At 42.9% G+C, this 25770-nt stretch overlaps 1 non-coding gene across 1 annotated transcript; it reads right to left on the minus strand.

Moving 5' to 3' along the window:
- Positions 1–19010: 19010 nt before the first annotated feature.
- Positions 19011–19083, minus strand: Trnaa-cgc. The gene has a single exon. It is a non-coding gene; the product is annotated as a tRNA-Ala (tRNA).
- Between the last annotated feature and the right edge of the window lie 6687 nt (positions 19084–25770).

Genomic DNA, 25770 nt, shown 5'->3' on the forward strand with positions numbered 1-25770 from the left:
GATTTATATTTCAATTCGATAATAGTTCCGTAGGGCCACCGTTCCTTTAGTTTATACGTCACTCCTGCAAATTATGCCTTAAGACTGGTGTTTTGAGAGCATTTTCAAAATAAGTTTATCCAGAAAACAGCAAAAAATGATAACATGGTGAAGCAAACTGAAAGCTATTGGGAACCCAGTATGACAGGCCTGCCATAAGCCAATATCAGTATAGCTTGGTCAATTTAATGTAACTGGTGGGGTGGGGGGTGGGTGGGTGGGTGGGGAGGGGGGTAGGTTGGACATCTCCCGCCGTGTCGTTAACACTTGCAGCTCGCATTACGATCTGTGATGGAAAAGACGGTAGTACGTAACAAAGTTTCGCGAACGCCCATTACAACGATGTTAATGTTCATATGTGAATTTCAAATGAAACAGAATTAATACCACAGCTCAAGGTCAATCAGTTAACTGCATGTTTGTTAGTGCAGTGTATCTTAATGTCAGTTCACATAGAGTGGCAAGAACAGTGGCAGCGTTCTGAAAGCTTCCGCATGCTATTGACGAATTCTGACCAATACTTGGCACTGCATCGGGGAAAGTTGGCATGGTCACTTTACGCGAGTGCACTGGGCCTTAGCGTAAGAAACTGCAATGCTACTTAACACGAGCAACCTATGTTGCGGGTTAAGTGCATGAATCGCGTGTGAAAGGAAAGGAAACGGTATGTTGCATAAACATTTCTTAGACATAGATAGGGAAGCTTTTCGATTTTAAATAAAGAAATTAAAAAAAAAAACAGCGAGTTACACATGAACAGTGGTACTTGAACAGTGGTACTGCAGTCGCTACATAAAATTTAAACCCAAAACTTTAAAACAGACTTTTAAGTCATACAAACATACACTGTGGTGACAAAGTCATGGGATAGCGATATGAACATATACAGTTCCGCGCACACAAGATACAAAAGGGTAATGCGTTAGCGGAGCTGTCATTTATACTCGAGGATGGATCATTCGAAAAGGTTTTAGACCTGATTATGGCCGCACGACAGGAGTTCAAATGGTTCAAATGGCTCTATAGGACATAACATCTGATGCCCTCAGTCCCCTAGACCTTACAACTACTTAAACCTAACTAACCTAAGGACATCACACACATCCCATGCCCGAGGCAGGATACGAACCTGCGATTGTAGCGGTCACGCGGTTCCAGACTGAAGCACCAAGAACCACTCGGCCACAACGGCCGGCCGACAGGAGTTAACAGAGTTTGAACATGGGACATTCCATTTCGGAAATCTTTAGGGAATTCAATATTACGAGATCCACAGTGTCAACAATGCCTCGAGAATACCAAATTTGAAGCATTACCTCTTTCCACGGACAACACAGCGGCCGACGGTTTCCTCTTAACGACCGAGACCAGCGGCGTTTGGGTAGAGTTGTCAGTGCTGACAGACGAGCAACACTGCATGAAACAGCCGCAGAAATCGGTGTGGGACGCACGATGAATGTATTTGTTAGGACACTGCGGTGAAATTTGGTGTAAACGGACTGTGACAGCTGACTACCGACGCGAGTGCCTTTGTTAACAGCACGACATCGCTTGCAGCTCTTCTCCTGGGCTCGTGACCACAGCGGTTAGACCCTAGAGCCTACACAACTGGAAAACCGTGGCCTAATCAGATGACTCCCGATTTCAGTTTCTAAGAGCAAATGGTAGATTTCGAGTATGGCTCTAACCCCACGTACCCATTTACCCGGTTGGTCAACAGAGCACTGTGCAAGCTGATGATGGCTCCATAATGGTGTCGGCTGTGTTTGCATGGACTGGACTGGGTCGTCTGGTCGAACTGAACCAATCATTGACTGGATATAGTTATGTTCGATTACTTAGAGACAATTTGCAGCCATTCATGTTCCCAAAAAGCTATGGAATTTTTATGGGTGACAATGCACTATGCCACCGGACCGCAATTTTTAGTGACTGGTTTGAAGAACATTCAGGAGAATTCGAGCGAATTATTTGGTCACCCAGATAGCCTGACGTGAATCCCATGGGGCAGATATGGGACGTAATCGAGATATCAATTCGTGCGCAACATACTGCACCGGCAACTCTTTTGCAGTTATGGACGGACGGCTACAGAACTAGGATGGCCATGTGGGACAAACGGAGGTCCGACACGATATTAGGAGGTATCACATGACTTTTGTCATCTCAGTGTAAGTCGCAACACCACACTCACATTCTTCAGTTTACCTAACGGAGCTAACCAATCAACGAAGAAAATAATGTAATGACTGTCATGATATCTTCAACATTAATAGTTGACTCGTTGTAACGAATAAAAAAATTGCGATGAAGTGCGTTTTCTGAACGGATCTACATTCTGGAATGTTACGGACATCAGTCTGTGGAATTTTTAAACATGTCCTTCTACGTAATTTCTCACTGTTCAGATTACTCATTAGAAAAAACATATTCTATAAAATCAACTTACTTAGACTACTTTCATCCCTTTATTTTAAAATACAATATTTATGATTATTTCGCCATTACATTGTCAAAACTTTTTGAGAGCTTACATTTCCCTTTCTTGTTGCTGCTTTTTTGGAACCATCATGGAGCTAAAAAGGCCAAAAAATATCTTCTAAAGCGTCAATAAAATCATTTTTTGTAAGTAAAATCGCGGAACTGGCATTATCCAACGAAAAAGTTAAAGAAAACTGTGCACGTATGTTAGATATAAAGGAAGCTACTTCCAATTTCACTCGTTCTTCTCAATCTGATGTAGGCATTTCAGAAGATAGGCACGATTATGCTAACGCATCTCCATTTCAAACACCATTGGTCAAAAATGACATTTCTTCGTTTGGTGACAGATGCAACCTGAGCGATTTGAATATTAAGCATTACATGACTAACTATGCTGAGAAAGAAAGCTCATGATGTGGACTGACGCATAACATGCAGTTTACCGACGCTAAATACTTGCTGGATTACGTCGTTCTCGGACAGAGATTCCGGAATCAGATCCAGTATTTTAAGTAGTCCCCAGGAGCAAGTAGAAACTCAGATCATAATTCACTAACGACGAAGAGAAGACTGAAGTTTAAGAGAGCCATACATTCTCATGTATGGAAGAGGGGTACTGAGGTAATGAGGAAGTTCGGGAAATGTGGATTCTGTGGTAAAGACTGTCACTGTAGGCAGTGCAGTTGAAGAGGAGTGTACGACTCTAGAAAGAGCATTCGCAGTTGTTGTAAGGACAAACAGAAGTAATAGGAACGTAACTGCGAAGAAAACTTGGGTAACAGACGAAATACTTCAAATGATCGACGGAAACAGGAAGTACAAGAAATGTTCAGAGAAAGATAGGAATACAGAACCATACATCACTTAGGGATTAAATAAATAGGAAGCACTGGGGACGAGCCGGAAATGAGAAGAAAGTACACTGAAGGCCTTTATGAAGGGGAGGACTTGTCCGATGACGTGGTAGAAGAAGAAATTAGAATCAGTAGGGAAGAAATAGCGCATCCAGTATTAGAGTCAAATTTAAGAGGGCTTTGGACGACTTGAGGTCAGTTTAGGAAGAATGGACAGATATCAATCCATCGGAATTTCTAAAATCATTGGGAGAAGTGACAACCATACGACTATTCATGTTATTGAGTGGAATCTATGAGACTGATGACATTCCATCAGACTTTAGGAAAAATATTATCCGTACAATTACGAAGTAGCAAGGACAGGTAAGTGCGAGAACTACCATACAATGAGCTTAACAGTTCATGAATCCAAGTTGCTGACACTTGATAATACAAAAAAGAATAGAAACGAAAATTGAGGGTCTATTGGATGACAATCAGTTTGGCTTTAGAAAAGGTAAAGACAGTTCTGACGTTGTAAGTACAGGTAGATTTAAAAATGGAACGACCAAATAAATCTAATCGCAGGTAGCGCCAATGCCGGACAGATTAATCGAAATAGTTCTCGGGAAATGTAGTGCATTCACAAAAGGGTAGTTTACAAACTTCTCGTTCTGCCGATACATGAATATTGATCGTCAGTCTGGGATCCGTGCCAGATACAGTTAATAGTGGACACAGGGAAGGTCTAAAGAAGAATTGCCCGTTTCGTTACAGGTTCGTTTAGTAAATGCGAAAATGTTACGCATATGCTCAGTACTCACTGGTACACGCTGCAGGAGCTTTGTCCTTCACCATTGTTTATTTTACTGCTAAAACTCTGACGACATACGTTCCCAGACGAGTCAACCAGTGTATTTGCTTTCTTCTGCATGTATCGCGAGGAAAGACCACGGTAGTAAAGTTTGAGAGATAAGAGCTCACCCGGAGGCTACAGCAGTAAGCAAAATACTCCCCTGTCACACATCGGAAGAAGGTTGTGGGCTATAGATGTAGATTTAAAATAATATTTCTTTTGCTTCTTCGTTTCATGATATAATTATCTGTATGCATCATGTACAGCATGTTTGTTCTAACTTGAACCAACTAAATATCCCTAAAACGATGCATTGTACGAAAAAGAGAAATCTCCTAGATGAGAAGTCAATATTAGTAAAGGTGACATTTGTCTCTGCTGTAACTGGCCACATCGTAACCCCTTAGGGAACAGAAAATTACATTAACCATACAAGTAGCTTATTTGCCAGATATGTTAATGTCTAGCCATATTATCTGTACTGTACTTTCAAATTTGCAATACCCCAGTAGCATTTGAACATAAAGGTTTACATTTAGTCGTTAATGGAATGTAGAATCAAAAGTGTTCGTTCCTACTTGCAAAAACAGTCACAATTAAAATTTTTCGATTAGGGGGCTATTTACCACGAATAGATATCAATGGTTTGAGTAAACCGTATGTAGGTTTTTTGGCGTAGAAACCGAATATGCAATAAAAAGGTGGAGTTTTCATTTGAAAATACAGAGTTGACCCCTCCCACACAGAAGTGATGGAGGAGGCCAGTTGCAGCACAGACAGATGTCCCCTTTACTAACATTAAGTTTTCACCAAGACCATTTCCTTTACTTCGGACAAAAAGTCGTTCTGAAATATTAAGCTGTCTCAAGTTAAAACATACACCTTGCATATTTTAACGTTTGTATCAACATTCGACTGGGTAACGACTCCGGAAAAACGTCTCCCAAACGCTCTGAAGACGACTTTCTCGAGATAGGAAATGGTATCTCTCTAACTACGTGTCTAAAGACCAGTTTTTCACTAGCTGACGGCATCCTTCTCGTGTAACAGTTGCCGTTATCTGCGCAACGACTATCACTAGAAAATTGACTCAAACATTCGGTATTGCACGTAAATTAATCATTACTTACTTCAAAGACACATTTAATACATACACTCCTGGAAATGGAAAAAAGAACACATTGACACCGGTGAGTCAGAACCACCATACTTGCTCCGGACACTGCAAGAGGGCTGTACAAGCAATCATCACACGCACGGCACAGCGGACACACCAGGAACCGCGGTGTTGGCCGTCGAATGGCGCTAGCTGCGCAGCATTTGTGCACCGCCGCCGTCAGTGTCAGCCAGTTTGCCGTGGCATACCGAGCTCCATCGCAGTCTTTAACACTGGTAGCATGCCGCGACAGCATGGACGTGAACCGTATGTGCAGTTAACGGACTTTGAGCGAGGGCGTATAGTGCGCATGCGGGAGGCCGGGTGGACGTACCGCCGAATTGCTCAACACGTGGGGCGTGAGGTCTCCACAGTACATCGATGTTGTCGCCAGTGGTCGGCGGAAGGTGCACGTGCCCGTCGACCTGGGACCGGACCGCAGCGACGCACGGATGCACGCGAAGACCGTAGGATCCTACGCAGTGCCGTAGGGGACCGCACCGCCACTTCCCAGCAAATTAGGGACACTGTTGCTCCTGGGGTATCGGCGAGGACCATTCGCAACCGTCTCCATGAAGCTGGGCTACGGTCCCGCACACCGTTAGGCCGTCTTCCGCTCACGCCCCAACATCGTGCAGCCCGCCTCCAGTGGTGTCGCGACAGGCGTGAATGGAGGGACGAATGGAGACGTGTCGTCTTCAGCGATGAGAGTCGCTTCTGCCTTGGTGCCAATGATGGTCGTATGCGTGTTTGGCGCCGTGCAGGTGAGCGCCACAATCAGGACTGCATACGACCGAGGCACACAGGGCCAACACCCGGCATCATGGTGTGGGGAGCGATCTCCTACACTGGCCGTACACCACTGGTGATCGTCGAGGGGACACTGAATAGTGCACGGTACATCCAAACCGTCATCGAACCCATCGTTCTACCATTCCTAGACCGGCAAGGGAACTTGCTGTTCCAACAGGACAATGCACGTCCGCATGTATCCCGTGCCACCCAACGTGCTCTAGAAGGTGTAGTAAGTCAACTACCCTGGCCAGCAAGATCTCCGGATCTGTCCCCCATTGAGCATGTTTGGGACTGGATGAAGCGTCGTCTCACGCGGTCTGCACGTCCAGCACGAACGCTGGTCCAACTGAGGCGCCAGGTGGAAATGGCATGGCAAGCCGTTCCACAGGACTACATCCAGCATCTCTACGATCGTCTCCATGGGAGAATAGCAGCCTGCATTGCTGCGAAAGGTGGATATACACTGTACTAGTGCCGACATTGTGCATGCTCTGTTGCCTGTGTCTATGTGCCTGTGGTTCTGTCAGTGTGATCATGTGATGTATCTGACCCCAGGAATGTGTCAATAAAGTTTCCCCTTCCTGGGACAATGAATTCACGCTGTTCTTATTTCAATTTCCAGGAGTGTATTAAACTAAAACCGTGCCTCATAATAAATTATAATTCTACAACGAAGCCCCTAGAATTTTAGGAGGTTGGTTACGACATATCTGCTGTACAATTTTCAACGAAAGGCACCGTGAACATGCATCGTAATTAAACCCTATTCATGCTACTTCTTTTCATCTATATTTCTATATAAATAAATTTCTGCACATGGCAGCAGAATCCCTCAGATTATTTGAAGCGTAGAGTTTTTCTGTCAGTCCGTTCATGATTTTCGGTTGGCTAGGAGACTCAAAGTAATTATTAAACGAATTAATTACGGAAACGTTACTTTTTTACGTAAAGTAAATTATTTTCTCCGAAGGCGAACATTCTCTTTCACATAGATGCATCGCCAAACTTCTAAATTTTCGTACATCCATATTTAAACTGGACGAAGGTGGGACACAGCTGGTATAACTTATATTAAAGTGAAATTCCTCCAGCTGTACTTAAGATTTTTTTTTTACTTCGCTACTAGTTTCAGCGTTGCGTCAACGCCATCTTCAGGCCCGTACTCTTTGATGAAATCAGTCGTGTGTGGCTCAGTCAAGAAGTTCGCGGTGAGATCCAAAGTACAGCTGGAGGAATTTCATTTTAATAAAAACTTCTAAATGTCTCTTTCAAAGACATCTCGCATATGAAGTAATGTATATTACGCAGGGAAAATTCGCATGTAATCCACAGCACGTGTTTGAATATAAACGACTTCTACCAATGTCCACTTGTATCCCCGATACGCCGATAATCATTCTTATTCGTTTCTGAAGAGGCATTACACAATGGGCACAGATGAAACGGTTAGAAAAGTAACACTTTGAGCCTCTTTAACACACCATTCAGCATTTATAGCAACGGATGCGAAATTTCAAATTTCTGATGTCTTTTAGGAATAAAGTTCATGTTCACTCACGAGACGAAAGTTAAACGAATATTACATTAATAATGCCCATACTGAAATATGTACCTGCCAATTACTTATAAAAAATTATAACGTTCAAATCGACAACGAGAACATTAGAGACGGACGAGGAGGTTGGACTGGAGAAGTGAAAGAAATTGGCCAGGTCTTTGAGTGAAACCAGTTAGACAAATCGCAGAAGGCTTCAACTGCCGTCTTCCCCAATGCGAGTCCAAGTGTCTTACCACTGCGCTACATTGCTCAGTGTGTCAGATACTTCATAAAGAAATCTAAACGTGCCTTATACACTATGTGATCAAAATTACCCGGTCACCTGGCTGGAAACGACTTACAAGTTTCTGGCGCACTCCATAGATAATGCTGGTTTCTTGGGGAATGGCAGCCCATTCTTCACGGAGTGCTGCACTAAGGAGAGATATCGATGTCGGTTAGTGAGGCCTGGCACGGATTCGGCGTTCCACAACATCCTAAAGGTGTTCTAAAGGATTCAGGACAGGACTCTGTGCAGGCGAGTCCATTATAGGGATGTTATTGTCGTGTAACCACTCCGCCACAGGCCGCGCATTATGAACAGGTAATGGATCGTGTTCAAAGATGCAATCGCCATCCCCGAATTGCTCTTCAACAGTGGGAAGGAAGAAGGTGCTTAAAACGTTAATGTAGGCCTGTGCTGTGATAGTGGCACGCAAAACAACAAGTCGTGCAAGACCCCTGCATGAAAAACACGACCACACAATAACACCACCGCCTCCGAATTTTACTGTTGGTACTACACACGCTGGCAGAAGACGTTCACCGGGCAGTTACAGTACCCACACCCTACCATCGTATCGCCACATTATGTACCGTGATCTGTCACCCACACAACGTTTTTCCTCTGTTCAACTGTCCAACGTTTACGCTCCTTACACCAAGCGAGTGATGTATGGCTTATGAGCAGCCACTCGATCATGAAATCTAAGTTTTCTCACCTCCCAACTGTAATAGTACTTGCAGTGAATCTTGATGGAGTTTGGAATTTCTGTGTGATGGCCCTGGATAGATGTCTGCCTATTACACATTATGACCCTCTTCAGCTGTCGGCGGTCTCTGTCAGACAGCAGACGAAGTCAGCCTTTGCTCTTTTATTCTGTACACGTCCCTTCAATATTCCACTTCACTATCACATCGGAAACAGTAGGCCTATGAATATTTAGGAGTGTGGTAATCTCGTGTACAAACGTATGACACAAGTGACACGCAATCACCTGACCACGTTCGAAGTCCTCCGCGGCGCGCCTCATTTTGCTGTCTCACGATGTCTAATAAATAATGAGGCCGCTGATATGGAGTACCTGGCAGTATGTGGGAGTATAATGCACCTAATATGAAAAACGTATGCTTTTGGGGGTGTCCGGATGCTTTTGATTACATAGTGTACATTGCACAGGGTGGTTCTAATTAAAGTGCAGTTACTCACAGAGGTCCAGCGTGGTCTGTAATCATCGTAAGGCAGACAAACTACGTAGGTACGATTATGCATTAATGCGAAACCGATTTCCGCTGAAAAAACTAGTTCCATTTTTGACCACCAGGTGGAAAACTGGCGCCATGAATGCAAGAAGTGTAGAAATGTTTCCATATGTAATGGAATTGGTACGGTACAAGAGCAGAAAAGGTCAAACACATGAGAAAGGTAGTGCTGATTTCATTAGTAACCGTTACGGCCTGTCAAATGACATCTTGGATGTCACACCATCATATAAACAGTTTACAGTGCCAGATTTCCGCCTGCTGACAAAAATAGGAAGTAATTTTTCTCCAGCGTAAATCGGTTCCACGTTAACACGTCAGCATTCATACCAAGTTTTGCTCTCATACAATAAGTACAGCCCACACTAGACTTCCGTGAGCAACTTTAATTGAAACCGCCCTGTGTAAGTCGTAGTATACGCTGTATAAGAAGCATTAAACGAATTACGCTTTCCGTAAAATAATTTGTTATTCGATGAGCAATAAGCACACAAAACAGAATGATAAGGTAGTGAAAACCGATGGGTAAAGAGCTTCTGGAAACTGAACTAGTATTGAAACACATTGAATTTTTCACGTCTCAGTACACAATCTCCATCATGTACCAATTTTTAAATTAATAACCGATATTATTCGATACTTTTGTTACTATTTGACTGACATTTAATTCAAACTGTCGTATGTTTTATTAGACTAGTTTTGATATTTATGTGGACATATGAATACATTACTTTGAAATTAGAAGTTAATTAGAATGTATCTGTCGTCACTCTGATAGAGTTGTTTGCTTTGTGGAGAGCTGTGTCGGACAGTTCGCACAAAGGTAGCGACGGGAACACGATTCAGTCAGTTAAAGCCAACTGACAAAAGTAAAATACTAATTTATAATATATGCGCTGGTTTTAGGGTTGCTATATGGTCATAGCTTTTCAGAGGGCATTCTAGTTCCACTCTTGAGTTGGGATGAGGTCTTTTGGAATTGAGAGATTTTCCATACGTTTGCTCGGCGAGAACCTCTTATACGTAAAAATTATTTGAGGTGAGAGATTAAAATAAAGTAACACATTTCATGATACGTTTTCTCTTTACAAGGAAATTAAGGAACAGAATTCCTTTAGCAGAGTTTGCTCGTGTTTTAATATCGATGCCGTCTTTGTCTCCAAAGATCTTATTTTTACTATAATATGCCCTCAAATTCCTTTGTGCCGTCTTATGCTTATCTGTGAGCTACTTCGCACCAGTGCCCCAGTCATCGTTTCCGATGCGACAGAACTGAGCTGAACAAATAAACTGTTCACCGAAATCGGTAGAACAGAAACTCCTATTAAATTTCCGAATCAGTTCTCTAAATTCGGTGTCCACTCTTAAATCGTAATAAAACTTAACGAGATTGTAGGGGCAAGACGTCCGAGGAACTGGCTTTTTAATTGAAAGCGCTTCGTGTTCGGCTGGCTGACCGGCGGTAGTAGAGAGACGATGTTCTCAAATTGGCGGTTCGTCCTAAGGGCGTCCGAATGAGAGAGAAAAGAAAAGGGAGCGAAGATTTGGCTAGGCGGGGGACCAGCCAAAAGCATCATTAGTTAAATCTGCCGCCTCCCGCTGTTCTCATTAACACAGCTAACGGCGGGGGCTAATACCGAATTGCACCCAGGCAACAGTTAATTAAGAAATAATAAGTTCAGCATGCCGTAGATTCTTCGTTACGGAGCATCAGAAAAATGAGAATTGTCTCGAAAACACTTTCGGTACCAGAACCAGAGCGGCTTTCTCTGTTCCCCTCCTCTATACGATTACTGCTCGTAAATTTTTTAGTTGGAAAGTTTCGGAGCTGTTAATTGTGCATTTCACATGACACATATGCGGTGGAGAAATTCCACGATATCTGCTACTCTAAACTTTCTAAAGAATTATTATCATCCCAATATTCAAAGATTTTGTAAGGGAAAAATTTGGAAGAGTGAATTCAAACAGATTACTATGTCTATACGGGAATTGATTCAGAAAAAAAGTTTCAAGAAAACGGTGTGTGGGTACTGATCTTTTCTAGTGTTCATCTTCTGCAGGTACTTTTGCTGCGATGTTAACTGAAACATCTGAGTAGCGAGCGAAGATTGCGGAGCAAAATCTGTAGCCTGTCTTTGCTTGATGTACTGTGTACTGTGCTTATCACGGCGTATGCCAACAATGTGCGAAGTACTTCTGCTGTTAGGAAACAATGAAAATAAGTGAATCGACGTATATGAGATGTGTTGTTATAATAGGATGGTGGAAATTATGTAGACTGATAAATTATGAGATTCTCCACAGAATTAGTAATAATGGAGTAAATGGAAAAGTCCAACTACAGGAAGGAGTAGGACGATGGGGTTCATAATAGTAATGGTGAAGGTGGTGGTAGTAGCAGTAGTAGTAGTAGTAATAGTTATTGTTGTCGTTACATTCACCCAAGGTTGTTGAGTTTTTAAACTTTTATTTACTCAAAAATCAAGTGTTAACGTCGACGCTGGTGTGTAATACTTATGGACGAAAATAACTTTCACATGATGTGTCATTGTCAAGAAAACACCTGGATGAAACTTGGACAATAAATAGAAAGAATTGCTGCAGTATAGCACATTAGGTAACTGAAAGATATAGGCAGTGAGAGGAACAGGTATGACAATTTTATTCAAAGCCACTAATTACACAGAAGTCACCGCTATTCATGGCGGTTCCTCTGGCATTACCAACGCAGGACATGGTTCTTTAGAGTGTGTGCCATCCCCGCTGACTGCAATGAACGCTCCGCAACCTGCACCCATGATGGCCCAAGACTGATAAGGACTTTTTGTGGCACAGCGTGCCACTCCTCCACCAGCGAGATGGGCAAGTGGTTGACGGTCGTCTGCGCATTTCGACGTGTTCCAGTACATCTCTTTAAAGCATTCCAGACGTGATCGATGGGACTTAACTCGAATGCCAGTCCATTCGCCGAATATCCTCTAAGAGCCCCTCCAGTTCCGTTGTTCGATGCGGTCGTCCATTGTCATCCATAAAAATTAAGTCATGGCCCAACGCACACTCGAAAAGACGCGCATGGCTAAGGAATATAGAGCTACAATAACGTCGGCCGCTGAGCGTACCATGTTCAAAGATTTAAAGTTTAGTGAAAATGTGTGAAATCTTAAGCGACCTAACTGCTAAGGTCATCAGTTCCTAAGCTTACACACTACTTAACCTAAATTATCCTAAGGACAAACACACACACCCATACCCGAGGGAGGACTCGAACCTCCGCCAGGATCAGCCGCACATAAAGTTTAGTACTTGCTCCCCAGAACATAACACCTGGACCACCAAAACGATCATGTTCGCCAATGACCATGAGTGCATTATGTGTTCCCACCTCTCGCCATACGTCAGGTGCTACACTGAGATGAGGGACTAGACTAAAAGAGTAAATCGTAGTGGACAGCATCAAAGCAGTCACAAACTGATAAATGAAAAAAGAGTCGTGTGTAACTTCGAGTCTCCCTGAAGGTATGCCCTTTTACATCCGAACTAACGACAAAAGAACATCCAAAATACATTTAAATGTCACTAGATATTCTCAAAAGAATTCCCAAATTAATTGATTATCATTTAATTACCTGTATTATCCGGTACATCCTATGGGAGCATGTTTCGTAAATGCTTACTTTAAAAACCAAACAGAAGACTTTTTTAAAAAATTCGCACGCATTCTTAGACAAGAAATAATTTCGAGAATGATTATCTTTGTTTAATACCTCCACATCTCGATTAAAAATCTGGTACTAAAAGTAAACAAATCCTGTAGAATATGATTCAAACACATTTTACTAGTGGTAAAAACGTATTCGTCAATATAAATTAACAAATTACAGTAACACATTGTATTATAACACTTTTGTAGACTTTGCTGACTAGCTAATAGATCATATAGAAAATCGATGTATGGTCCTAATTTTGCAATTGTGCTAACGCTTCGACTATTTTTGACTCACTTACTTTATTTGTGCTGAGAATTGTGGACAAACCGTACAGTCTGGTTGTGAGAATAGATTTTAAATTTTGTTAAATTTATACTCATAGCTGCCCTGCAAAAATATCTTCTCACCGGCAGGTTATTTCAAAAATATTACAAAAAATGGTTCAAATGGCTCTGAGCACTATGGGACTTAACATCTGAGGTCATCAGTCCCCTAGAACTTAGAACTAACCAAAGGACATCACATACACCCATGTCCGAGGCAGGATTCGAACCTGCGTCCGTATCGGTCGCGCGGTTCCGGACTGAAGCGCCTAGTACCGCATGGCAGAAATATTACAGAAATGCAGAAATGAACCGAAATTCTTCTGATGCACCATGCTAATGTACCCCTAGCAATTGGATGGACTTGCTGCTTTGAAAATAATACGTCATCTCACTAGATTTTCGACAGTAAGATTCTTTAGGTCTTTTAGCAGCTCCAGGACGTTTTAATAAGTTGGTCAACAGATTTAATAGCTCAGTTAATGTACGTAAAACCATTATGAAACAACAAATAAATAATCATATTCGCATTTTAGGGATTTAATCCTGGGTCAACCACAATGGCCTAGCAGAATGGCAAACTTCAGCATTTAAAGCTCATTTTCAGATTTTTAAGGAAACGAGTTCAACATTTAGCCATGTGTGAGTTCAGGTGCACCAGTTTGTTTTACAACATAGAGGAAGTGAGAAAGTAAGAAAGGGGAATGCATTAAGCATTTAGATGATATATTTACTGTTAATTTCATTTTATATTATAATATCATAAAAGTGACGTATCGTAAATGTCTAAATACCAAATAATCAACAGCACCATTTCATATCGACAGGTGAATCACTGTGCAACACATTTTCAGTTGTAAACTGCTGTAATGTCTTGCGATATTATTACCGTTTTATACGATCAACTAACTTGTAATCGATTGACAACGAGTTGTGTGAACGGAGGAAGTCTATCCTGTGATCGGGCTCACTATTATGATCGCGTTAGTAGCGATAATCCTAGTGATAAAGGTATAGGACCAGTTCTAAAATCGGTATTAGTGGCCTCACTGTGCATGCTCGAGCTAGCAGCTGCCTGGTGTGATCACGTCTCTGCTGAGTGCTTAATCTGCCATACTGCTTTCTGGTGCACTTACCGTATATTAAGTTTTGTTTCTGTTTGTATTTGTTTCGTTATCACAAGGAACTTTCTGAGCAAGTGAGTATAGGGCACTTTTCGAAAAAATTTTCACGGAACTTTTTAAATCTTTGTAAATTTCATATAACACTAATACGAAATCACGACTTTGTTATGATAGTGGCGGTACGCTGTGTTTACGTTAATCATTTAAACACGCTGCGGCAAGGCCTTGAACGAGTTTATAGTTCGGGCCTAGTACGCCTGGAGCGCTTCAGCAGACTATAATCTTTCTTGAACACTTTCGTTCATCGGGTATGAAGGGCCTTCGACATCCACACGGAAAAATTCTTCTGTAATTTTCGTGTCACACAAATGATCGTTTCCAATACAGTGTAAAACACAGTAATGCAGGGCAGGCCCGAAAGTGTGCCGAACCTCATGTAGGCCGATTGTGGGGGCTGCCTGTTGGCCAAGGCTCGGCCTGCCTCGTCTTTGCTCGATCCTTCTCAGAGGTATCCTTTTTTTTAGATCTGCGGTGTGGTACTTTTCGGCCGGCACAACCTTCTTCGGTTCGGCAGAATCGTGGTGTCAGCGCTGTATACCTTTCGCTATTTACTCGTGGTATGAAGTACATACACAGGTACAGTGACTGACTGCACAGAAGGAGGCAGGCTAGCGATCTATCGTCAAAACCGTTGAAAATGAATAGGAATGCCAGAAGAGAGGGATGAGAATTCTCAATGCAGTCGCACAAGTGACAGGTACTGCAGATCTGCTATGGAACGACATTAGAGTACTATACAGAAAGAATTTAAAGGTTTAGTTGGCCATGAAAGAGCCAAAAACTACAAAAATCGACAGACGGGATTCGTTGTCTTGTGCATCAAGAAGTGCAATGTGCAGTAAGTAAAGAAACTGATGGTATATGCATAGTGGAATTTCTGAAGCAGACCGCATTATTTCACTGTCAGTTGCAACAGTTCTCGACGGAACTGACCTAAGAGTATGGAGCCTTTATACTTATCAGCCAGAACATGAACATGATGATAAGAATCTACTATCGATATAAACCCGTCCAGGCGATAACAGCGTCAACTGGCGAGGAATGACTGCACGTCATGCAACCCGGCAGGGCATGTAGTATCAGTGAGCGTGCTGACCATGTGTAGAATGGGGAAGCCTAGCGATCAAAAAAATGGTTCAAATGCCTCTGAGCACTATGGAACTTAACTTCTGAGGTCATCAGTCCCCTAGAACTACTTAAACCTAACTAACCGAAGGACATCACACACATCCATGCCCGAGGTAGGATTCGAACCTGTGACCGTAGCGGTCGTGCGGTTCCAGACTGTAGCGCCTACAACCTCTCGGCCACCTCGGCCGGCGATCTATCTGAGTTTGACTCATGACCGATTATAACGCCTCGGATGGTCTGTACTATCATTTCGGAAACTCCACGACTTGTCAGGTGCTCGAGGAGTGCTGTAGAGAAAGTCTACAACACGTGGTGAAATCGAGGTAGAACCACTTCCAGACGTCGTGAGGTTGGGCGGCCCCCTTATTAGAGACGTCGGGCATCGTAGGCTGGGCAGACTGGTAAAATAGGACAGGCTGCGAACTGTGGCGGAACTCACATCAGACTTTAATGCTGGGGAGAGTACAAGTGTGTCTGAACACACAGTGCACCGAACACTTCTAACCATGGGTCTCCGCAGCCGACGACCCATGGAAATGCCGATGTGAACACCACATCGGCAGCTACGACTGGATTGGAGACATGACCGTCGGCACTGGACGTTGGCGCAGTGGCAGAGCATTACATGGTCTGATGAATCCCGTTACCTTCTTCGTCATGCCGATTGGAGGTTGCGAATCCTTCCCCTTTCAAGGGAGCAGCTCCCTGACAATTGTACTGCGGGAGGGAAACAAGCTGGAGGCAGCTCCATTGTCCTCTGGGGATCATTCACGTGGGCATTTATGGGTCCAGTGAAGATCGTGCAGGGCACCATGACGGTCGAGGAGTATCGTGCACTGGTTGCACACCACATACATCCCTTCATGAAGATCATTTTTCCTGACGGCAGTTGCATTTTTAAACAAGATAAAGCGCCATGTCACAAGGCCAGGAGTGTGATGGAGTGGTTCGAGGATCGCAGTGGCGACTTCCAGTTGACGTGCTGGTCACCCAACTCGCCAGATCTAAACCCGATCGAACACATCTGGAATTTGATTGAATGTGGCGTCAGAGCTTGTAGCCCCCTCCCCAGAATTTATGGGAAATATGTGACTTGTGTGTATGTGTGTGCAGATGTGGTGCCATCTCCCTCCAGAAATCCACGAAGATCTCACTGCTTCCAAGCCACGTCGCGTCGCCGCTGTTAACCGTGCCAAATTGTGGACATATCGGCTGTTAGTTAGGTAGTCATAATGTTCTGGCTGATCAGAGCACATATTATTGCAAAGTACGTTGGTTAAGTCAAGCAACATGCCTGGAGCGATTTTTCAATTTAGAACTCGCTGTTGTTGAATTTATGGATGAAAAAAGAGTGCAGGAACGAAAATTAGAATGTGTGGTATGAATTTGCAGACTTCGAATTTTAAGTGGACTTGATTGCATACTGCTCACAGTAAGACATTGCAAGGTGAGAATCAACTTCTTTCTGATTTGATGGGGATGCATTTAAAAATAAAGTAAATAGAATACATTGTTACAAACACACTTCAGTTCCCTAATGTCGCTGGGGTTACAAAAAGCGAAACTTTTGAATAATTCATTGTGGCCTTGAAAGAATTATAAGCATAAGTTGCACAACGTTTAGTGGACACGGCCAATCTCAGATCTGTTTTCGAGATAGTTTGCCATTTCATTTAAAAGTGCCCATGTGCTTGTGCAGGCGTACGGATTCATCTACGAGTTAATTCCAGTTTTTTTAAAGACAACTCTTTCTGTATTAAGACTATGAAAGACGTCTACATTACCTTCCTCAGGTAGAGTTTTCACGTCTAAGTAATGAGATTGCAAAAACACTACAGCACTCTATCAATATACGTATCTGAAGGAACTTCTTTTGATTATAATACTAAATAAGTCACGATTAAGTGGTAACTTGAGTGTGAAAACCTGTGAGTCTGCATCCTTCGGTCCGTATGCTGACATTTTGCACTAGGTGCAACTACATTATGTCTTCAGGATGTTAAAAATAATTAAATAGTACTGAAAATTTGTTTTGTTTGCCGGCCGCGGTGGTCTAGCGGTTCTAGGCGCTCAGTCCGGAACCGCGCGACTGCTACGGTCGCAGGTTCGAATCCTGCCTTGGGCATGGATGTGTGTGATGTCCTTAGGTTAGTTAGGTTTAAGTAGTTCTAAGTTCTAGGGGACTGATGACCACAGATGTTAAGTCCCATAGTGCTCAGCGCCATTTGAACCATTTGTTTTGTTTGTGCTCTACGTTTTTGAGAAATGTGAAATATAGAACTAAGTCATATGCAGTGCGACTGCAGTACCATTTAAATGTGGCACGTTCGTAGTTTGCCGCTCTTCCACCTTCTCATCCTCAGACAGTGTGCCATGGCAGTGGTGGAAATGGGCAACGAGGCTGAGCGCTATGGCACTCGTGCCATGGCACGGGGCATGAACCAAATTCTTGGCCATCCCTGCTGTAACGTATTCATATAGGATTTCTCTAACATTTGTGTGCCTAACTCGACATTTAAAACATCATCTTCTCAGCACTTTAAATTATTTAGAAACAGGTAAAAGAAATGAAAATCGATGTGTGTCTGCATGATTTTCTTGTTCATTATCCACAGTTAGTCATCCAAGTGTGTAAATAATTGTCATATCATCATTGTTATCAACATCATCATGACCATTAGCAATATTCCTTTGATATCAACTACTGCATGTAGAATTTTTCGAGATGTGGCTTTGCGTTACGGTCTCCTGCTGTAGGTCACTTACGAGTCATCTGTCTGCTTAGATTAGATCATCTCGGTCAATCCGCTCGAAATGGAGCAGATATCTTCCTTGGTCCTCTACCATTCATTCTCCTCGTTACATGTGACACCCAGTTCAACTTCATTTACGTTACACTCATAATTAAATCTTCCTCTCCACACTGACTCCTTATCCTTTTGCCGGCCGCTGTGTCCGAGCGGTTCTAGGCGCTTCAGTCCAGAACCGCGCTGCTGCTATGGTCGCAAGTTCGAATCCTGCCTCGGGCATGGATGTGTGTGAGGTCCTTAGGTTAGTTAGGTTTAAGTAGTTCTTAGTGTAGGGGACTAATGACCTCATAAGTCCCACAGAGCTTAGAGCCATTTGAATCATTTGATCCTTTTGCGCCATCTACGGTCTCTGCTAGTCCTTCCCGTTCCCCTACATGTCTCAGTACTCATAGAGTCTGGCAGCTATGTAAAGGAGCAAGATTCGATTCGAGGTGGTGGTGGTGGTGGTTAGTGTTTAACGTCCCGTCGACAACGAGGTCATTAGAGACGGAGCGCAAGCTCGGGTTAGGGAAGGATTGGGAAGGAAATCGGCCGTGCCCTTTCAAAGGAACCATCCCGGCATTTGCCTGAAATGATTTAGGGAAATCACGGAAAACCTAAATCAGGATGGCAGGAGACGGGATTGAACCGTCGTCCTCCCGAATGCGAGTCCAGTGTGCTAACCACTGCGCCACCTCGCTCGGTTCGATTCGAGGTCCGCAGCTCGTGGTCTCGCCGTCGAGTTCTCACTTCCCGAGCACGGTCACGGATTCGATTCCCGGTGGGGTCAGAGATTTTCACCTACCTCGTAATGAGTGGGTGTTTGTGTTGTCCTCATCATTTCATCATCATTCATGTAAGTGGCGAGACTGGACTGAGGAAAGGTTGGGAATTTGTACGGGCGCTGATAACCGCGCAGTTGAGCGCCCTACAAACCAAACATCATCATCGATTCGCAGTACTGTCAGGATTTTTCCGTGGTGGAGGAGTTGGACAGTGAAGCACTCAGCCTCCTGAGGCCACCTGAGGAGTACTTGAGTGAGAAGTAGCGGCTCCCAAGAAAGCCGGTGATGGTCAGCAGTGTGGTGTGTATGACACCGTGCCCCTCCATACCGCATCCGAACAACGAAGGTGACAGAGGATGACGAGGCGGTCGGTCGGTCCCTATTGACCCACAGGGGACAAAACGAGGACGTCTGCTTTGCTACTGCTTCCCATAATAAATCTTCTCATTGCTCAATGAGCAACTCTCACTTTTTGAATGGATTACACATTGACAGTGTGTGTGTTTCCCTGCTTCATACAATATACATCAAAAACTTCTACATCTACATCTTCGTCTACATTACTACTCAGCAATTAGTGTTAAGTGCCTATCAAAAGGTTCATCGAACCACCTTCAAGCTATTTCCACTTTTCGCGCGGGAAAAACGAGCGTTTAAATCTTTCCGTGAGAGCTCTGATTTTTCTTATTTTATTATGATGATCGTTTTTCCGTATGTAGCTGATCACCAACAAAGTATTTTCACACTCTGAGGAGAAAGTTAGAGTTTGAAATTTAGTGAGAAGATCTTGACGCAACAAAAAACTTTGTTTTAATGATTTCCACCTCACTTCGCGTATTATATCCATGGCACTCTCTCCCGTATTTCGCGATGATACAAGAAGAGTGTCCTTTGAACGTTTTTTATCTCCTCCGTCGATCCTATATGATGCGAATTCCACACCATGCGGTAGTACTCCAGAGAAGGGTGGACGGGCGTAGTATGTGCAGTCTCTTTAGTAGTCCTCTAAATGTTCTGCCAGTAAATCACAGTTTTTGGTTTGCTTTCCCTACAACGTTATCTATGTGGTCGTTTCAGTTTAGTTATTCGTAACTGTTATCTCTAAGCATTTAGTGGTATTTACAGCCTTTAGGTATGTGTGTTTTAACTTGTAACCGAAATTTTGCAGATTCCTTTTAGTACTCATGTGGATGACGTCACACTTTTCATTATTAAAATGAATTGCTACGTTTCGCACCATATACATATCTTGTCTAAATCGTTTCGCTATTTGTTTTGATCATATGATCATGACAACGTCATCTGCAAACAATGCTAGAGGGATACTCAGAGTGCCTCCTAAATAATTTATGTAGGTCGGGAACACTAAAGAGACTTTAACACTTCCTTTGTGAATGCCGGATATCACTTCTGTTTTACTCGATGACATTCCGTCGATTACTACGTACTGTGACCATTCTGACAGGAAATCACAAACCCAGTAGTACAATTGAGGCGATATTCCATAGGCATGAAATCTGACTGTAAATCGCTTCCGAGGAACGGTGTCATGAGCCTTCGGGAAATCTAAAAATATGGAATCAATTTGACACCCTCTGTCGATAGCACTCATTACTTCCTCAGAATAAAGAGCTAGTAGTGTTTCACAAGAACGATATTTTCTCAATCCTTGTTGGCTGTTTGTCAATAAATCGTTTTCTTTCAGGTAATTCATAATGTTCAAACACAGTATATTTTCCAGATCGACGATAGCGATACTGGTGTGTAAATCAGCAGATTACTCCTATTTGCTTTCTTGGGTATTGATGCGATCTGTGGAACTTTCCAGTCCTTAGGTACGGATCTTTCTAAGATGGAGTCGTTGTACATGATTGCTAAGTATGGACCTGTTATATCACCATATCTGAAAGGAACGTGACTGGTATACAATCTTACCGTTGTTGATTTAAGCTGCTTCACTATACCGAGGATATCTACTTCTTAGGTACTCTTGTTGGCAGTTGTTCTAGCTAAGAATTCTGGATTCTTTACTTCGTCTTCTCTGGTGAAGGTATTTCGGAAAACTGTATTTAGTAACTCTACCTCAGCGGCATCATCCGTAACATTGCCGTTGTTACGACGCAGTTAAGGTGTTGATTGTGTCTTTCCGCTGGTGTATTTTAAATACGGCCAGAATCTTTTTGGGTTTTCTCCCAGGTTTCGTGACAGTTTCGTTGTGGGCGCTTTTAAAACCATCTCGCGTTTAAGTTCGCGTTAAATCTCGCGCTTCACTAAAGCTTGCCAGCCTTGAAGGGTTTGCGTTCTTTTAAGTTTGAGATGCTTTTTTCATTGCTTCTGCAACAGTATTCTGATCTATTTTGTGTACAATGGAGGATCAGTACCATCTCAGCTGATGTCGATACTAGTACCAAAACTGTTATAAAACTAGACGTGCAACCAGAAAGAGAGTGCCGTGGCCAAACCAGGACAGCATCGGCCGCAGCTGTTGAGGGGACTGCGTGCTCAGCGACTTTGCAACACTTCTGTAACGACAGACGGGACTTGCCGCAGCCTGGAAGAATACTGCAGCCCAATTACGACAGATGGTGGTCACTGACTCGTCGCAGACGGTTCGGAACGACACAATAACAGAAATCAGCATGGAGAGACCATTTTTGAGGACGTGCGAACGAACACGTCAACGTCGAACAGCTGGAAGTGATATGATCTCAAGCCTGTGCCACTCCACGCAGCGCCGAAGACACAGACGCTTCTGCCTCAGCCAGGACACGAGACCGCTGCTATCTCTGCCCCGCCGGGGAGCCAACAGAGGACCACTACACCACGAGCCCAGGAGTGTGACGCAGTCCCACTCATTATGGCCAGGAGACACGGCAATCTGGCGGTGCAGCACAGACCGACCAGCAGCACAATGTGCAGTCAGCAGCCGGAGTCTGTCGCCTCTGGGGAGACACCGTCATATTCTCCGCACCGCCCATCAATGACTGTAACCAAACGCGAATAAAGAAGTCATTGTAACATTCACTGGACCTTCTTCAACTATCCAAGAAACTCCCTCAGCAGGAATCCGGAGAAGTGTGACAAATCGTTTCATCTCAACTGGTAAGTAAAGGAAGCGTACAGTCTTGGCGCTGTTAACAATGGGTAATTCATGAATGGGCCTACCTCGCAAAATGTCCGCAACTCGATTTGAAAAAGGAATAAAAATTTACCACATCGCCACGTCCACACCATCCAGTGCTCCATCCATCGTATTGCTGACTTACGTCAAAATCAGAGTTTGCCCTCCCACTAAAGCCAGTTAGCGAGATGCTGTAATTCTCTAACATAATTTTGTAGTTCTTCTATTAAAGGAATTTTCTCAGCCTCCATATTACCGTACTTCAGGCGTTCGGTTAGTTATATGATCAAGATATTCATTTACTCTAAGGAACTGAGAATGCGATGGGGAACCATTTTGTATAAGATTCAAGTTACTCTGAACGCTGGCGAAAGACTCATGACTAGGAATGGCGTCACATACCTCATCAGAGTGGCGAGGCTGAACTGTAACATTTTATTCCGTATGACACCTGGAGTTTTAAGTTCGTAGACCAACCTCCCTCTTGAGATGCACAAGATGCAAAATAGTATTGGTCTGGAGAAGCTTAACTGTGAACCAAAAGCAAAAAACATTAAACAAGTTTCATTCAATTGCTTACCATTTTAAGTCAACTACCTGCCTTTCCTGGTCTGGCCATTTATGTGCCCCTCTGCTACATTTGATAGGTAGCCGGCAGGTAGGTTTAACTGGTAAGGCGCTAAACCATCAATAAGCACAATTCTTATTCAAGACATTCCCACTAACGATTTTATTTGCTTGGCCCCCTACAAAAATAACAGAATATCGCAACATAGAATTTATTGAGAAAAAGATCTCAGCATTTAATAAGTGACAAGCATTTATTTATTTCATTCGTTATACTGTATTTGTGAAAGTAATAATTAAGAAAACCCTTCGAATGACCAGTTCTATTCATTAAATAACTTTTAGTTCAGAACAACAAGTAAAATATTAACCATGAGAAGTGCCAATTTTCGGGTGGGATCCGAATTGGTGGCGGCAACAAGTTTAAAATAAAGCTCCTACCGAATAATTTTCCTCTGTGATTATGCTAGAATAATGGATTCAAAACCTCCAATATCCTGTGTGAAAATTAATGTGCTCAGGATAAATTCCTTCTGAAGGAGCTTCGCTAAGTTAACAGCTAGGCCTGGGCTGCAGGACGTAGAACGGTGCCAGGAAGGTTTCTTCACTCGGTGACGACCTAGAATAGTGTACCATGGTGAATAGGACCGCTTCAGCTAGATGAAAACTTTTGTTTCTCATCCAATTAGTTTTGCGGCGTTAGAGTCATATCTTCAAGGATACAGATTTGTAATTTTTTCCAAACAATAAGCCGTGTATGACCATATTCTTTGTCCCACTGTGATAAAACTGTTTAAACGACAGCAGGTCGGTATTCCAACTTAAAATAAAGCAGACTGTAAGGAACATCACCCCGTCAGGAAAATGGCGCGGTAAAATAAATCACAAAGCAGAACTTTCATGATTAGACGATAAGTCAAGTTTAGATTTCATCTAAACTTTAACTTTTCTAGCCGGATGGTAGTGTTGAGATACTTCAGCGATTTCACGAGTGTCATAGTCATCGTCTTCTGGAGAAGCTGTCCGAATGTGATGAGTATGACACTCGACGACACGTCACGGTAACTCAAAACTGTCACCTAGCTGAAAATCCGTGAGCTATTTAACAGTAGCAAGTCATTCACAAAACGTAGGTGGTACAAGTATATTCAGTTAACGTGTATTACTTCTCCATGGTTTCGGATTAGATACATGACATTTTCCTGTAAAGTTCAAGAATACAGGTTTGTAATTCCTTTATGAGTCCTGAATTTCTCTATACCCTGAAGTTAAAGAAAGTTATAGCATTGACGTATGTGTTCTTCACCATACTAATGTAGATTTGGTCATTGCCTCTCCTGTCAATTGCTTTTAATATATTTTCACTGTATCTGTGTAAGACTTCTTTCAAAATTTAGTAAGCCCTGATAAATCGGTAATCCATCCTCATTGCTCTTTTCAACATACATGTTCAGGTCAGTTGGTACATAATACTACAACAACTTCTAAAGCTTGATTTTCTTTCGTCTAATATTTTCTTTTTATTATTTGTGATGGCATAAGTCTATGTCTTGTACACTACGGGAAGCTGATAGCTCTCTAATGTTTTTGACTTACCTGTCACCCTTATTGTGAATCGTAGTAAATGCTGCACTGTTCTCGTTTTATCCCATTCGCAGACATTTCATAAATAACTACGCTCTTGCATTGCTTTCCATTCAGTATTAACCATTTATATTGAAACAATCATTTCCAAGCGCTTTCCATTTCGCGCCACCTCATCTGGCACTACTTCCACAATATCATTATTTTGATTAATGATTGTTTATGTTTTTGTTCCAGCTCTTGGAACTATTATAAACCTTCATGAAGTCAGAGAACGCTTTTCTGTCGGATGTTAGTTACACGGCTGATTCGAGGACATGCTGTCCCCACAAGCGACACGTCAACTGAACTGACACCCCTTCTCTCACCCCCTTCCTCCGACCGCCTCCCTCAGACACTAGTTGACTTTCCTTGTGCTCTTGACTCGACCTTTAAAAACAAATGTAAATCGAGTGACCGTAAAAATGGGTTGTTTCTTCCTTTAAAATATGTACTAGAGAGATTCTTCTGTAACTGCAACAAGTTTCTGAATCTTACTTCGGTGCTAAACAGACACGTCAACGAAAGTGCTACAACAATCTGGTATGTAGTGCAAGTGTGTTGCTATTGTGATTGTTACTGTACTGATCGAAAGGTCACCTATGATGTTTGTAAACATATATACAGGTACAATGGCTGCTACCTACAGCTAGAACGCCACACTCGAATGCATTACAGCATTTTAGTCCAAAGCAAAGTAAGGAAGCATTCGAAACGTTTTTGATACAGAGTGAGCACCTATAATTCCATGAAAGACAATCGCGACAAATGATCGGGTCCGCATCGTCCGCATCGCACAGAAGGTTTGTAAACCAGGTAGTTGTTAGACGTGTGTACCGGAGTCAAAGTGATGTGGTGCGGACATGGAATCGGTTCGCATTGACAGGTAGTGTTGAGGACTTACAGCGCGCGGGCCGTCGACGCTCGAGGAGCAGTGGTCGATATCTACTACTTTTGAGTCAGAGGATTGTAAGCTGAATGTTTCAGAACTGAATTCTGTGTTCGAACACATTACATAACGTCCTGCATAGCATCTAAGAGGAGACGATTGCATGACGTGAATCTCCATTCCCGACGGTCATGACGAACACCACTTCGTATTGAGAACATGGTGGCCTCCGTTGCAGAATGGACGTTCCAAGATTGGTGTCAGATGTTGTTTACCAATGAAACTCAGATCTGTTTGCACCCTGATATCCACAGACACCCTGGTCGAAGACAAACCTGAAATACTGTAGGGCTGCAACACAGCGTCACATATGGGCAATAAGATGGTCATGGAGTGACGTTTT

The sequence above is a fragment of the Schistocerca piceifrons genome, chromosome 2 (assembly GCF_021461385.2).
Source record: "Schistocerca piceifrons isolate TAMUIC-IGC-003096 chromosome 2, iqSchPice1.1, whole genome shotgun sequence".
Lineage (NCBI taxonomy): Eukaryota > Metazoa > Arthropoda > Insecta > Orthoptera > Acrididae > Schistocerca > Schistocerca piceifrons.